We start from the raw sequence: 15,286 nt of genomic DNA on the forward strand, positions 1-15,286 counted from the left end.
TTTAGGCTCTAAATTCCCAGGATGATGGTTTACTGGGACATATAGAAGATGAAGTGAAAAAGAGAATTTGTTAGATAAAAATGATAATCAAAATATTTTAAATTCAGATGTAATTTTTGAAGATTTTCCCCACAGAGCTAAAAGAAATTACCTGAAGCAAATTTGACTGACAGGCAGGATTAACAAACACAACAAGACAAATGGCATGCAAAGCAGATAGGGAAGTATTTGTTGCTAATTGCTTGAGAAAGCATTTTAATTAAGTTGTTTGCCAATTAATGCCTTATTTTTAACATTCCATAAATATTTAAACATGTTTCATAAATTTTTCTTCTTATGGAAACATTTACAAATGCTACTGTGGAGTTTCTTTGGGAACCTCATAAGAGAAAACTTGTACAATTTAGAAGTTTCTGCTTCCTATTTTCATACGAAAATTTCCTTTTTCCCCCACCTTGGAAACTATCATAATTTAAAATGTCCAATCTACATAAACATATTTTCCATATTATCCTAAGAAAAGTGAATAAATATAGGCTGCATATTGTTTTGGTCCTTTCATGAAAATTGAAAATAATCTGAGGCAGAAAAAAATTACAGTATGTTTAACTTAGTCTTATAGTCAAATACAAGAATATGATTTCAGGTAATTTCTTAATTTCAACAAATAGCACTTAGTAGTAATTCATTCATTATCAATGTAAATCCTCTAACATACTGCCTACCCAACTAAAATGAAAGGATCCACAAGCGAAACAGATTGGTATTTTCACCATACCAAGTTTGGGTTTAATTTGTAACACAGCAATCATGAACTCTGCCAAAAATATAAAACAGCCCCTCTTTTTCATGTTTACTCTAACTGCAGCAACAGATTCCCTTTAAATGGTTTTCATGAAACTAAGGAATGAGAATATGATTAGATTTTTGGCCAGAACACTCCTTTGTGAGCACATGGCATTTTCTTATCCACTGACCATATTACCAGCATCAAAGACCTACTTACCTAGAATGTGAACTATCAGCATGAATTACTAACCATAATGTATTAGGCAGTGCAAAGGAAGTATCTCCTACACTGCTATCATCGATCTCATGAAAATGAAGGTGAGGAAAAGAAATTTCAAGGGAGTTTTTTCTAACAATGAAATGTTTGATCCTTGGGGGTATGTGAGAGTGAAGAGGGCTGAATGAGAGGAGTGCGTGGCAAGCACTATAAATACCCTCAAGAAATCAGTATTTGTTCAGGCTTAGAAAAAATTGTGCACCACCAGGAGGCTCACAACTAGGGTCTCAAGGCCAATGAACCCCATTAACAGGTGATTGTCCCAGTGTGGAGAAAGCCAAATTGTATACATTTCAAAAAGTAGAGATGACTATGGGACTGTAGAAATTTAGCCATGTAAGTAAATGGTGGTATTGGTTCAGATAGCTGTGTGACCATGGAAGGTTTTTCTGTTATTGTTCCTATGTAGTTGAAAATTAAAAGAAAATTGTGAGGTCAATTTCATAGAGGTTATCATTTTGCATTTATCAATTAAAATCTACCAGTTGTGTTTTGGGGTTTGATGTGGAAGTGATTATATACTAGGAGAAGTAAAGGAGTTATAGGGTCATTTTACCACAGTGAAAGTCCTCCCAAAATTTCTGTTTTTTTGGATTATAATATGGCTGTTAATGCATTTTACACTCATCTGAAACCAGACAAATAGTATCTCCTACCTTTAGTCTGTTCAGTTTTTAAATTATAAATACTTCAGTTATTTTAGGATTATGGTTGAACTAAAGTTTAATTAGCAAATTTTCTTGAAACTGGGAAAAAGACAAGAAATAAAGAATTAGAAAAGTCTTACATGATTAATTTTGTGTCAACTGGCACAGTGTTTTCAGATATCTAGAGAAACACTACTTTTAGGTATGTTGACAAGGTTGTTTTTAAAGAGATTAACATTTGAAACAGTGGACTCAATAAAACATAACTCATCTCTGGATGCAGCTGGGCATCATTAAATTTTCTAGAGATAGAACTTCTATCTTTGGTCCTTGCAGCACTCCTGGTTTTCAGACCTTCAGACCTAGATGAAATCCTATACCACTGGCTCTAAGGCTTTTGAACCATATCATCATTTTATGCAGATAGATCGTGGGACTTTTCTGCTTTCATTATATCTATCTACCATATCTATCTAGACATTATATCTATCTACCATATCATCTGTCTATCTACCTATATCTACTACTGGTTCTGTTTCTCTGGAGAACATTGACCAACTCAACTCATAATAAATAATGTTTTTTTCGCGTTTACAAGATGAATGAAGGAAACATGTTAAAATTATTTGAGTCACATTTCTTTTGTTGGCTACGAAGAACTCACTCACACTGGACTTGCCTTCCTGCTGTAGATACTGAAAACTTGGACAAACATATATGTAACTGGTTTCAGATACTCGCACTGTACAGGTCTATGATTCCTTAGAATGGTTGCCTTGGCTTTCTGCCTTGAGAAAGTTTCCTAACCAATATGTAGGGCAGGAGCATCACTAAACACTGAGTGAGGGAGTCAGAGCCTGGAGCTGGGAAGCTCAGGTGAGTGAAATCTGTGTGGCAGTAAACCAGAGGTAGGAAGAGTGACAAACAATTCCAGAGACTCCTGGTGTCCTGGAATGGATATTGAACAGTGATCTGGGCAAATATAAGGTGAACTCAGCTAATTTGACTAGTGATGATAGATATTGTGAGGAGAATGTTTCCAAGGGCTCTCACACGGCACAAAAAGCTGCAGTAGAAAAGAGCTGTGGATGGAGAATCAGGCCTCAATAGGAGGTGCAGAGATCCAGGACAGACTATAGCTCAGTAAAGCAATCCGTTCATAATATGTACAATTCAAGTAATTTTATTTTCCTTTGTGATAAGCTAATAGAAAATGAAGATTTGGAAATTTCCATTGTGATGTCCCCCCTTAATTCTAATTATTTAGATTTGTTTTATTTTCCAAATATATGGATTTGGGGAATATATGTTCATTACTGATATTATTATAATGCAATACATGTATGATGATCAAGCCAATGTAAGGAGCATTTCTGTACACATAAATATTATAATGTCTGTTTATCGGGATCCATCAAACTGTTCTACTTGCTTGGAATGTATAATTAATTGTTGTAGAGTGTGTTTGCCCTACAGAACCATACAGCATCACAACTACTATCTACTGTGTCAGTTTTCTGTCATAGTGAGAAAACACCAGAGATAAATAACTAATAAGAAGAGGCTTATTTTGGCTCACATTATCAGAAGTTTAAATCCATGGGTAGTCGGTCCTGTTTAATCTAGGGTTGGCCCTGTTGTTTTGGGCCTGCAGAGCCACAAGACATCATGGTAGGAATGTGTGTAGCACACACATTTATCTGGTAATTCCCAGGAAGTAAAGAGAGGGATAAGAAATCACAGAGGTCCCAGTATCCCCTTAAAGGAGAGTGACCGAGCTTCCTTCACATATACCCTACATTTTAAGGTTCTGCCACCTCCCAGTAGTGTCACTGCCTGGTGACCAAGCCTTTAATGCACCAGTCTTTAGGGTTCACTTCTGATCCAAACTGCAGACCTCCCAGTGTATTTTGATATTCCTTATCTACTTTCTCACACTTGTCTTTCTTCTCATCTTCATTTCAGTTTCTAGTGATTTCTTTTGTAGTTTGTGCTTCTACATAATCATTTTTAATTTCCACAAGTGATAAGGAACATGTAGTACTTCTATACTTATCTTATTGGAGTTGGACATAATTCCCTCCAACTTCATCCATGCTGTGGCAAACTACAGGACCTTATCTTGTTTATAGATGATTAATATTCCATCATATAGACATATACACACTTTTAAAAACTTGACCATCCATCAGTGGACACCTTGGTTGATTCCATATACTGGCTATTGTGAATAGTGCAGCAATAAACATGTGCATCTTTTTGGTATTGCTAATTTCATTTTCCTTAGGTATATACACAGCAGTGGGGTTGCTGGATTGTTCATATGGTATATATCTATTTTTTTCAGGTTTTTTCCTAGGTACCTCCAGACTTTTTTCTTTAACTTACATCTACACCAATAATATACAAGAGTTCTTCTTTTGGCCTGATCAGGACTTTGAACTTAAGGACATTGAAAATGTTCAGAAGTAGACTAAAAAAGTCAAAGACTGTCTGACCTTCTTTTGCTATATTTTCAAAGATAGTCTTTTAAGTCAGAATGTCTCTTCCCCTTGAGGGGTAATAGAAATTAAATTCCCTATTCCCCTAAGTAAACTGTGAAGCCTAAAAGTATCACTATACCCTCCCCCTACTTTTTTAAGAGTTATAAGGAAGAAATTCCAGTTCATCTTGTCTTGTCTGATAGTAACTTATTCTAAAGGGAGCAAGGAATGCTGCACAGAAAAGACAAGAAAATCTAAATACATAGGCTTGCTGGGTTTCCCTTACAGTTGGCTGGCTTTAGATCATTCCTTTTTTCTGATTACACTTCAATTTGGCTACTCACTCAATAAATCTCATCATAAAAACAGAATTTTTCCTGGGCCTTTGGATTATTGTTCTCAAGCCTACTAAGTCATGTAAGAAACTTTGATTAAATAAATTTATTATACTTTTCTTTTGTCGACCTGTCATTATTATACTGCTAGGAGTGCTATGCTTGACACTTATGCTGGTTGAGGAAAGTACTATACCATTCTGCCCCTAAATTCTGCCTCATTTCTTACCCTATGTTAAACTCTGTAAGTTCTTATCAGCTTTTCAGCTTTCTTTTGTGCAATATTTGCATGATGTATTTATTTGATACTTTAATATACAATAGTCCATGTATTGATTTACACTTTCCTGCATACTGTAACAATTTACAGCTAGATTTGGGTTTATATTTTATGTTTCTGTGTTGATGACTTTAATGGTTTTACTCACACTTATTTCTTTCCTGTTAACTATATTTTTTCTTTGTATTCTTTTACCTGTGCTTTTATTTGTCTTTAAAATTATTATCCCATATCCATGTTGTGAACTGTTTCAGCTTTGGTTTGATCCGCACAGTTTTGCACACATGTCTACCCTATCTTCTAAAGTAACCAGCTTTCTGTTTCCCATTTCCAGTGGTTTTCTTCCAGCCATGTGGTTCCTGACTGCAGAAAACTCTGCTACTCTCCAGGCTTCAGTGAGGCAGATGACTCCTCAGTTATGCTGTGGCTTTAAAAACTGAAATTTCCAAACCTCAGAGTAAGATCCTCTTTATTGACCATTTTGTTAGTGAGATGGAGAATGCAAATAAAATCACACATTTTACCTTTAATGCCTCACCCCACACCAGTCCATCCGTCCAAAAGCACTGGTGGTTTCTTTGTGCAGTTTCTCATGACCTGAAGTTTCCTAATAGCATCGCTATCATGCTGTCATGCATACCATGTTTTGGGCCCTATTTTTCCTACATACTGGTAGTTAGATCTGAAGCTGGATCAGGCTTCAGAGACCCCTATGACCTTCAGTATCAGTTCCTATTGCTTTGACTTTGAATTTCTTATGCTTCTTACCACAAGAGTATTTTCTTGCTGTTTTGATCAGTTAAGTTTTTGTGTGTGTTTTTCTAAATTTTATTTAAAGAAAGAAAGAAAATTTTAAAAACAAAAGAGAAAAATGTAGACTATAGAGTGCAAAAAATTAACATCGTAAAATTGCTACTTGATAGATTACATATTGTATCTTAACAATAGTTATTAAAGTTACAAAATCAAACCATAAAAAATGGCTAGGCACTCAAACATTGACAGTGGAATCTCTTCTGTTGAATGATCTAATAGAAATTTAGTAATATGGTCATCTATCTAACATACTATACATATCGTTATATCCTTTAGAGCACTTTCCTTCTCTTTCACTTTTACAATATCCGTTACACTTTTTGGATCCCATTATTCTGTCAGTTATTATTATTTTTATGCTATAGAGACAGTGTAATATTTACTAATGTGAGCTTTGTTTATTTCACTAATTAGGATATTCTCAGGTTGCCTCCATTTTCCTATAAAGGCCTCAAGATCATCCTTTTTTATAGCCAAATAGTATTCCATTGTATAAAAATACCACATTTTTTTTTCATCCACTCTGCAGTTGATGGGCATTTGGTTATTTCCAAGATTTAGCTATCACAAATTGCGCTTCGATGAATATGGGTGCATATATATCCTTGTGACATGATCTTTTCAATTTTTCTGGGAAAATATCCGGGAGGGAAATAGCTAGATTGAAGGGAACTTCCAATCCTAGTCTTCTGAGAATTTTCCATTCTGATTTCCATAGTGGTTGTGCCAGTCTGCAGTCCCACCAACAGTGGAGCAGTATTCCCTGCATCCTTACCAACATTTGTCATCAGTTGATTTCTGGATGGCAGCCATTCTTTCTGGAAGATGAAATCTCAATGCTGTTTTAATTTGCATTTCTCAAATGACCAGTAATGGTGAGCATTTCTTCATATATTTAATTTCCACTTATTTATCTTCATCTGAGAACTGTGTGTTCCTCTGATGCCCATTTGTGGAGGGGGTCTTTGGAGAGCTTGATGTCAGTTCGTTATATGTTCTGGATAAGTCCTTTATCAGAGGAATGGTTGGCTAAAATTCTTTCCCATCCTGTGAGTTCTTTCACTTTGTTAGTGTTTTCTTTTGAAGTACAAAAACTTTTTAATAATATGAGATCCCAGTTGTTGATACTTTGAAGTACTTCCTGTGCAGTTTATGTTTTATTCATGAATTCTCTCCCTACCCCTATGTCTCCAAGATTTTTACCTACCTTGTCCTCCAGTAGATATAGTGTTTCTGTTTTAATATTTAGATCTTGATCCATTTTGACTTTAGTTTAGTGTATGGTGATAGGCATGGGTCTATTGTTAGTCTTCAGCATGTGGAAAACCAATTTTTCCAACACCACTTATTAAAGAGGGTATCTTTTTTCCAGTGAACTTGTTTAGCCCCTTTATCAAATATAAGGTGACTGAGTATCTTTGTAGTTGTGTTTGCATCTTCTAATTTTTCCATTGATACTCAGGTCTATTTCTTTGCCACTACCATGCTGATTTTATCAATTTGTAGTATAGTTTCAATTGAGATGCCTCTTGTCTTGCCTTTGTTGCACAGAATCACCTTTGCTGTTCTAGTTTTTTCTGTTTCCAGATGAATTTTAGGAATATTTTCTCTAGATCTTTAAGATATGTTAATGGTATTTTGATGGGGATTGCATTGAATCTGTTTAACAATTTTGGGAGTATGGCCATTTTCACAATGTTGGTTCTTCCTAATCAAAAGCAAGGAATATCCTTCCATTTTCTAATATCCTCTTCAATCTACCTTTTTAGAGTAGTATAATTTTCAACATATAGGTCTTTTACATTTTTGGTTACATTTTGGTTAGGTTGATTCCTAGGTATTTCATTTTTTGGATGCTATTGAGAAAGGTGAAATTTCCATAATTTCTCTCTCAGTGAGTTTTTTGTTTGTGTACAGATATGCTATTGATTTTTGAGTGTTGACTTTGTATCCAGCTATGCTGCTGAATTTGTTTATTACCTCTAGCAGTTTTTTAATGGAGTTTTGGGATCTTCTTATGTAGAGTATCGTGTCATCTGTAAATAATTATAATTTTACTTCTTCATTTCCTATTTGTATTCCTTTTATTTCTCCCTCTTGTCTGATTGCTCTTGCTAATATTTCCAGAACTATATTGAATAGTAGTGGTGATAGTGGACATCCTTGTCTTGTTCCTGATTTTAGAATGAAGGCTTTCAGTTTTTGTCCATTTAGTATAATGTTAGCTGTTGGTGTGTCATAGATGGCCTTTATGAGGTTGAGGCACATACCATCTATTCCAAGTTTCTATAGGGTTTTTATCATGAAAAGGTGTTAGAGTTTATCAAAAGCTCTTTCTGCATCTATTGAGATGATCATGTGACTCTTATTTTTGGCTCTGTTGATGTGGTGTATTACGTTCATTGATTTGTGTATATTGAACCATCCCTGCATTCCTGGAATAAATCTCACTTGGCCGTGGTGTATAATCTTCTTGATGATTTGCTGCATTCTATTTGCCAATATTTTATTGAGAATCTTTGCATGAATGTTCATTAGTGAGACAGGTCTATAGTTCTCCTTTTTGGTTGGGTCTTTCTCTGGTTTTGGTATCAGAGTGATACTTGCCTCCAAGAATGAGTTAGGAAGGACTGCTTCTCTTTCAATTTCATTGAAAAGGTTATGGAGTATTGGCATTAAATCATCTCTAATTTTCTTATAGAATTCAGCCATGAATCCATCAGGACCTGGGCTTTTCTTTGTTGGTAAATTTTTAATCACATTTTCAATTTCAGTAGTTGATATTGGGTTATTCAAAATTGCTGTATCTTCTTGACTGAGCTTTGGTAGTTCATATGTTCCTAAGAAATCTGTCCATTTCCTCTGTGTTTTCTATCCTATGTAAGTAGAGATTTTCAAAGTAGACATTCATGATTTTTTGAATTTCCATGGGATCTATAGTAATTTCCTTCTTTTCAGTCCTTATTGTGTGGATTTGAGTTTTTCTTTCTTTCTCTTGATAAGGTTGGATAGGGGTTTATCAATTTTGTTTATTCTCTCAAAAAAACAGCTTTTTATTAATTTTTTCTTTGCATTGCTTTTTTAGTTTCAATTGCATTAATTTCTGCTGTAATCTTTACAATTTCTTCTCTTCTGTGAGCTTTGGGTTTGATTTGCTCTTCCTTTTCTAGAAGCGCATTAGGTTATTTATTTGTGTTTGTTCCATATTTATTCTTGAGGTGACTGTTTATTGCTGTGTATTTCCCTCTTAGGATGGCTTTGTGTCCCATAGGTTATAGTATGTTGTATCTGCATTTTCATTGTATTGTATGTATTGTTTTATTTCTTCTTTACCCACTGCTTATTCAGAAGGTTGTTATTTAATTTCCATATATTTGTGCAGGTTTTGCAGGTTTCTTGCCATTGATTTCCAATTTTAGTGCACTGTGATCAGATATTATGCATGGGATCATTTTGCTCCTTTTGCATTTAGTTAAGAATGCTTTATGGGTTAGTATATGGTCTATTTTGGAGAATGTCCCACATGCAGCTGAGAAGAATATATATTCTGATGAGGATGGGTGGAACACTCTGTAAACATCCACTAAGTCCATTCACTCTCAGGTATATTCAGTTCTATTATTTCTTTGCTGACTTTTTATCTAGTTGATCTATCTCTTTGTGACATTAAAGTATTAAAGTCCTCTATTACAATTGTGTTCTTGTGCATTTGGTTTTTCATGCCCATTAGTATTTGTCTTATAGTTGGGTGCTCCTGTATTTGGTGCATATATATATATATACATATGTATATATATATATATATATATATATATATATATATATATAATTTATTAGTTCTTCCTCTTCCACTTACAAGTATGTAATGGCCTTCTTTATGTTGTTTAATCCTTTTAGGTTTGAAGTTCACTTTGTCCGCAACAAAATAGCTACCCCTGCTTTTCCTGGGTTCCTGTTGAATGGAACACTGTTTTCCATCCTTTGAGTTTTAATCTGTGAGTTTCTTTTTGAGTCAGATGTGTTTCTTGTATATAGCATATTGTGGGATCCTGTTTCTTGATCGATTCTGTCAACCAGTTTCTTTTGATAGGTGAATTGAACCCATTTACATTTATGGATATCACTGATTAGTACTGGCTTGACTTTGCTGTGTTGTGTTCCTATTGTTGGCTTCCTGCTTTTTCCCCCTTGTTAATTTCTTGTCCAGCCTGATATTTCTTTCTGTTGTTGTTCTGAAGATTGTGGTCATTTTTGTCTTTATCTCACATGTCTTTTAGTACCCTTTTTAGGGTTGGTTTCATGAACATGAATTCCTTCAATTGTTCTTTGTCATGGAAGTATCTTGTTTGTCCATTAAATTTGAAAGGCAGTTTTCTGGGTACATCAGTCTGGGTTGAAAGTTGTTTTCTTTTGGGCTTGAAATGCTTTACTCCAAGCTCGTCTTAATTTGAAGGTTTGTGCCAAAAAGTCTGCCATGATTCTAGTAGGCTTTCCTTGATAGGTGAGTTGTGTCTTTTCTCTAATGGCTTTTAGTATTCTGTTTTTATGCTGTTTGTCTGGGATCTTAATTATTATATGTCTGGGTGTAGATTTATGTTGGTTGTGACTGTTTTGCATTCTTTCTGCCTCTCTTATTTGTATATCATATTTTTCCCTATGTGAGGGAAATTTTCTGCTATTATTTCTATGAATAATTTAGTTATGTCATTTACATTGACTCCTTGCATCTTCACTGATGCCCATTAGTCTTATGTTGTTTCTCTTATTGTTTTGAAGCTGCTGGATTGTTATTCATGCTGCATTGTTGTCTTTATAATTTCTACCCTTTCATGATCACTATCTGCGATTCTGTCTTCAAGGTCTGAAATTCTATCCTCAGCTTCATTTAAATAGTTTTGACAGCTTACAATAGAATTTTTTGTTTCTTGGATATCTCTTTGCATTTGTTTCATGGATTCTGTTTGTTTTCCGCATATGTATTTCTTCTCTAGCTATGTTGAGCCACTTATTTACTAAGGTTGTTATTTCTGTCTTTACATAAGACATAATTTCTAGTTTGATTCCTCTATAGCCTCTTGGATTTGTTTCATTACTTCATTTGCTATCTTTTCAGATATTTCTGGTGTATGACTTTTAAAGTCCTCTATTTCAGTGTCACCTGTACTTGCTCCTGATGGACTAGATGTTTGAGATTGCATTTTGCCTTTTTGTTTTGTCAGTTTCACCTTTTAGGTAAATATTTTGTTTTTCAACCCCAAAAGTCTCAACTGTCTGTAGTGTGAATTTTAGGGTCCTACTGTGTGGTTGATGTTTGACCAATTTCTGGGTACCACAATGAAGAGGAAAGTCAGTCACTTGAATCCCTCCTATGGGGCCTGTTGGATGAGTCCTATATTCTTCCTAGGCTGGCTAGCCTAGGAGTCTTGATGTAAGTCAACCCTTAGTTCCTGCTGTTACTATGTCTTCAGGTTGTTCCAGGCTACCAGATCTCCCTGTCTATAGTGTTCATGTCAGCTGAGGCCCTACTGTGTCACTGCGGGTCTCATGAGCTCTTTTAATTTTCTCCAGTTAGCGGAGGCCTTATTGGTGCACCTGTCAACCTGTCTGATGTTCTCTGTATGAAGGAGGGGATTATCCACTCTCATGCCACGTTCATCAAGGCCTAACAGTTGGCTGGAGTTTCCTTCTGCTCCTATTTACCCACCGCAGACCTTTATTTTAGGGCAAACTCACCTCATTGACTCGACTCTGCTGAGGTCTTTTGTTTGGGTGAGCGGTTCCTGAGTCTCCCATCCAGTCAGCACAGTAATTTCCTGTAGTTCAAGGTTCTGGGAGAGGGATTGGATCTAATGATCAAATGCAGCACTAGGTCCAGGAGATGGGTGGGTTCCCCAAGGGGTAGAGCCAGCAGCAGCAGTCTGAGGCCTGTTTTCTGTTTTATTTTCTGTTCCTTTTGAGCCAGAAGTCTGCCATGCAGTTTCAGGCTGGTCTTGAGTTCACTTTCTAGCTCAAGCTGGTCTTGAATTTGCAGTGATTCCCTTGCCTCAGCCTCCTAAGTGCTGGGATTATAGGTGTGCACCCACACCTGGCTTAGTTAGGAAGTTTCTAAATTAAAAAAATAATAAATTTTTTCTTTCTTTGAAGATAGGTGGTTTGTTTCTGAAATGTGAATTTTTCTTTAGGCTTATAATTTTAAGATAACTCCTAAAATGTCTAATTGATTTTAGGCTAAGAACTTGGTAGGCACTTTAAAAACACAGATAAGTGGTTCTTTGATGAGCTTACCAAAGTTTTCTGAAGTAGTTGACTTGAATTTTCACATTAGTCACTGTTACTCTGGTGTCTTCTTTATGTAGTTGAAGATCTGTTGCAGTTTCTGCTCCTCGATTGTGTCTTTCAGTTGTTTTACAACACTTTGTTATTTTCTTCTTCTTTCTGAAAGATAACCATGCTTACCCTGCTTCCCACTGCTTAGATTTTATAGTGTCAACTACACTTTTTATTGTGCTTTTCTGACTGTTAAGTTAGTTGTATCTAGCTTGTTCATAAGGGATATGATTGAAAAATACAATGAATGTTTAAAATAAAAATTAATAATAGAAGACACATTGCTATTAATCTCCCTTCCCCCTCACTTCAAACATTCTTTCAATTCTTTGCAGCAGTTCTGCAAGTCACCTTTCATAAGTGTCTTTAGTTGTGCTATCATGGCTACCTTGATATTATGAAATCATTCAAAATATTTATACTCATGGTCATTTTGATTTTATGGAAGAGTCAGAAGACACGTGCTGCCAGACCTGGTGAATAAAGCGGAGGAAGATACAGCATAATGTTTTTCTGAGCCTGTCTTTCCACTGGATGGCACTTGTAGCAACATTCATCATATTTTTGATAATTCCTCATAAAGACCAGAAAAAGAGTCCCAGTTATGCCTCAAAAAATGGCAGTAATAATGAGACGGGGTGTATGAAACAAAGAGGAGTATTTTGAGGGGTTAATGGCAATATATATTTTAGCATAATAATTTTTAAATTTAAACATTCACTTCTGTATCGTTTTCCTTTTTATTCACTTTTCCTTCATTTCTCTTCTCTGTATATGTTCTGTTTTCATTTCATAAAAGCTACATTTCTATATCCTACTGAATTTTCAGTTTCATCATTTGTCTTTTCTGAGAGCTATACTACATCACTTTCACAAATGTCTTCTTCTGAGTCTTTCTGTTCCCTTTGTTCTGTAGTTATGTTGAATCTCCTGCATTTGTTTTGCCTGCATGTGCACATTTAATTTTTCCCTTTTAAATTTTACTGTATATGGCTATCTCCTGACAAGAAGGCAGCTTACATTTGTGAGCCTAGGGTACTACTGCACTTTTCTAATGCATATATTCTTGCCTTATATAGTAAGTTTAAAGTTATCCTACTAGGATTTTAAGACTGAGATGGTTTCACAAAAGTATAATACAAGGTATGGAAATATGATAATTGCTTCTAGATGAATTTTGTTTTGTTTTGTTTTGTTTTGGCATTGAGAATCAAACTCAGGACCTTGAAGTTGCCAGGCAGGCACTTATGCTGCTGAGCTACATCCCCAACAAGGCAATTGCTTCTAATGGGAGATATAATTCTAGATTAATGTTGTAGTTAGGAGTTGTCAGGAGAACACTTAAAATCAGGACGTGGGGTTTATGATATTATCTTATGATGGTCACTTAGAGTTAACACAAGAAAATGCAGGAAATCTGTCCATAACACTAAAGATAAGTAATATTCAGCCAAGGGTCTGAATCACACAGCTATGTCCTGCTTGAGTCTAGATGAAGACCCAGAGCTCATGACAGTGCCTCCCACAATTCCAGATGGAGGTCTAGAGCCCACAAGGACTCACACTAGTCTCTTCTATGGATCTGTGCTTGGAAGGCCTAAAGGTCAGTGGTGGAAACTAGAAAATCTATGCCAGCAGGGCAAAGGAGCTGTGCCGATTGGTTGAAGGTTCTACGCTTGAGCTGAGAAGTCATGCTCAAAACAAAGACCAGGGCTGTCCTGAAAAGCACCACAGTCATCCTGAGTGATATGGAGGTCCTGAGCTCCTCTGATGATAAGCATAGTTGAGTACATGCCAGGAAGCCTACATGATAAGTTCATCCTGGACATTAAGCGGCACATGTCTTCCCTTCTGGAGCCAGGAAGCAGTGCTTGATGTAAGGACCAGAGTTTGTCCACGAGAACCAATGGCTCAAACAGCAACACATAGGAGAACTCACAATGCCACAATGCCACAATGCCTCAGTGACTCAACACACCAATGCCTTCCTTCTCTTTCTCCATGTCTCTGTGCTGGCAACTTGCCTCAAGTAGACCATTGACGCTCAGCACCATGGTGATATAATTCTGCTTGCATTAAGTTGACAACAAATTTTTAATCCGTAACAATTAGTTAGAAAGAATTTGGGGAAAACAGTGTATCTTCTTTAGGAGACTATGGATATAAGAGAGCATTATCAAGGGTAAAAAAAGTATTGAACACAAAAAACTTCTATAGAGTAGATATAGCAGGCAAATAATGGCCCCTCAAAGATGTCCATATGTTAATACTGTGGATACTGTGACTATGTTGTCTATTTGGGGAAATTTGTAGATTTTATTAAAGATCTGTACATGGGGAATTACTCAGGAAGATGTGTCCAGTATATCACAGAGAACAGAGGCAAAGAGGCTGGTGATCAGGTGAGAGTCAGAGACCAGTGATAGATTGTTGGCATTGAAGATGGAGGAAGGTGCCAAAAGCCAAGGAATGTATGTGGCCTCTATGAACCAGAAAGGAAAGGAAACAAACTTTTCTCTGCCTCCAAAAAGAATGCAATTCTGCTGACACTTTGATTTTGGGTCAGTACAACTTGTTTTGTACTTGTGACCTGCAAAAGAATAAGGTAACAAATCTGTGTTGCTTTAGTCCACTAAATCTGTGATAAATTATTACAAGTATGTAAACAACTCATAGGCCTGAGTTAATAGAGAAGCATAAGTCACTTGATGGAACTTTCAGAGTTTGCTTCCCATTTCTGTGGGGGAGCTCTAGAAATGTGCTGATTTGTATGACCATCTTAAAACTCTCCTCTGCCATAGACAGTTGCCTATGAGTTCCTTCAGCTGACTGCTGATCTACAGACACAGGAAGACTCAACGAAAGCAATTTCCCTGAAAGGCACTTTCAATATTTCATCAGCTTGATACATACAGACTTGTAACTCTCTTCCTGGAAATTTTCCCTGTTGAGTCAACATTAGGCACCAAATATTCAAGAATCAATTATAACAAATGCTTCCATGAATTTATGGTCTCTGAAATGCACAGTATACATTTGTGCTTGCAGGAACATGTTTCATTATTAATGGAAATTTACTTCCAAAGTAGTTTTAGATAATCTTTTCATATCCACCAGTCATAGAAACCACTCTGATTTTTTTGTTTTGTTTTGTTTTGAAACAAAAAAGAGTGTAGAACAACTTGTTTTGCTGGTAGTTTTAGATTCCCAGAAAGCTCTGACTAACATAAGGATGTTGAAAGGCCAGACTTAAGGCTTATAAAATACTTCAGTGCAATTTGAAGTCTAAGCCATCTGTGATTCCAGTGGCGAGGGATATGAAATTAATCCTC

The 15,286-nt window shown here is 35.9% G+C and overlaps 1 long non-coding RNA gene across 1 annotated transcript in view; it reads left to right on the forward strand.

The window, feature by feature from the left end:
* The window catches only part of LOC134477887 (uncharacterized), a 139,742-nt gene that overhangs the window by 99,462 nt on the left and 24,994 nt on the right, over nt 1-15,286 (forward strand). Inside the window, exons 6-7 of the long non-coding RNA XR_010050150.1 lie at nt 5,146-5,268; nt 6,346-6,502. This is a non-coding gene — a long non-coding RNA (uncharacterized LOC134477887). The remainder of the gene's footprint in view (nt 1-5,145; nt 5,269-6,345; nt 6,503-15,286) is intronic.

This window comes from Cavia porcellus, unplaced genomic scaffold, assembly GCF_034190915.1.
Source record: "Cavia porcellus strain 051 isolate PalLab524CR breed Dunkin Hartley unplaced genomic scaffold, mCavPor4.1 scaffold_10, whole genome shotgun sequence".
Lineage (NCBI taxonomy): Eukaryota > Metazoa > Chordata > Mammalia > Rodentia > Caviidae > Cavia > Cavia porcellus.